The sequence below is a fragment of the Heptranchias perlo genome, chromosome 40 (genome assembly GCF_035084215.1).
Source record: "Heptranchias perlo isolate sHepPer1 chromosome 40, sHepPer1.hap1, whole genome shotgun sequence".
NCBI classification, from domain to species: domain Eukaryota; kingdom Metazoa; phylum Chordata; class Chondrichthyes; order Hexanchiformes; family Hexanchidae; genus Heptranchias; species Heptranchias perlo.
In genome coordinates, this window is record NC_090364.1 from 12,329,436 (window position 1) to 12,331,210 (window position 1,775).

Sequence of the window (1,775 nt, forward strand, 5' to 3'; positions counted from 1 at the left end):
GCGACAGTCACCCGAGCCATCTTCCACTTTATCTGGAGATCAAAAATGGACCGTGTCCGCAGGGACACGATGCACAAATCTCCAGAGAAAGGGGGGAAAGGCGTGCCCAACGTGGCCCTCATCCTGATGGCCACCTTTGTGTGCAGCTGCATCAAGCTGTGCATAGACCCTCCGTACGCAAACACAAAGTGTCACTACGTGCTGAGGTTCTACCTGTCCCCGGTGTTGAGAAGGATGGGCCTGGCCACGCTGCCACGGAACGCTCCGTCCAGTTGGACCATTCCGCCCCACCTGTCCTTCGTGGAAAAGTTTGTGCAGAAAAACACCTTTGACCACAAGGCGATCAGCAAGTGGTCCGCACGTAACGTCCTCGAGACCCTGCAGGAAAAGGAGATGGTGGATCCTGTCGGTTGGTTCCTTGAGCAGACCGTCAAAGTGATTTGGCAGAACGCCTCATCGCCAGAGCTGTCAAACTAGCACTAAGATCTAGCTTGGCTGGTGGTGAGATCAGATCCAGTCAGATCCTTCATGTACTCCCGGACTCTCAGCGTCACTGCGCGCTGTCTCCGAGGAGGCTGCGGTGGAGACGAGACCGTCACCCATCTCCTTCTGGAATGTGCCTTTGCAAAGAAGGTCTGGAGAGAGATGCAGTGGTATCTGTCCAGGTTCGTCCCGAGCAGTTCCGTAACACAGGATTCTGTGCTCTACGGGCTGTTCCCGGGGACGCACACCGAGACGGACATCAACTGCTGCTGGAAGACCATCAACGCGGTGAAAGACGCCCTTTGGTCTGCCCGAAACTTGCTGGTCTTCCAGTGCAAGGAGCTGTCCTCGACCGAGTGTTGCAGACTGACACATTCCAAGATCCAGGACTACGTGCTCAGGGATACACTGAAGCTGGGTGCGGCCGCCGCAAAGGTTCTGTGGGGAAAGGCAACCGTTTAGAGCCTTCCTGCCGTTGTATACAGAAGGGGTGCAATCAGGGAAAAAAAACCCTCGGGCAGAATGTAAAATACAAATGTGTAATGAAATGTAATGTACCTGTAATCAATAAGCTGTATTGATTGTAATGCAATGAGGCACCCTAGATTATCATGAACTTTAATTATGTACGATGTTTAACTGTATGGTTGGAATCATATTTGAACTGTACTTTGTATCTTGCAAATTGTTTAATCTGCATTGTGTATGTTTCAAATGTGATATGACAACTGTATTGTACGTATTGTTGCAAATTTTATGAATAATGTATATTTTTTGAAAAAATATTTGTTTAATATCTGATACGTCCCCCATCTGGGGACCAAATATTAAATTGATTTTTGGAACCGGGGGGGATCTAATAGGGGCTTGCTCCGTCCACTCCTCACATCGACCTGGTATTGCAGTGTCTCTGGGAACGGTGCTCCAGCATCAGGGTGGCCGAGTGGTCTAAGGCGCTGTCTTCAAATCACTGTTTTTCGTCGAGGCGCGAGTTCAAATCCCACTTGTAACACCTGTTCATTTAGGGGTCTCGTTCCTTTGATTCTGGACCGACTGGAGGAGAAGGAAGCAGGGGGGCTTCTCCTCCTTGAGGCTATGGTGGGACGTGGGCAAAGGCTCACGTAAGTCTCTTCTGTCAAGAGTACTTGAGGGGTCAATGAAGAGGAGGCGGGAGTCAGGCGGTTGGAGCAGGAGATGCTTGGCCTGGAGTCCTGTCTCGGTCAAGTCGCTGAGGATCCGGCCCTGCGGCGGGCGTACGAAGATGAGAAGGGCGTTCTGAAGGACCTGCAACT

At 51.1% G+C, this 1,775-nt stretch overlaps 1 pseudogene; it reads left to right on the plus strand.

The window, feature by feature from the left end:
• Positions 1 to 1,250: 1,250 nt before the first annotated feature.
• Positions 1,251 to 1,413, plus strand: LOC137305782 (U2 spliceosomal RNA; annotated as a pseudogene).
• The last annotated feature ends 362 nt before the right edge of the window (positions 1,414 to 1,775 follow it).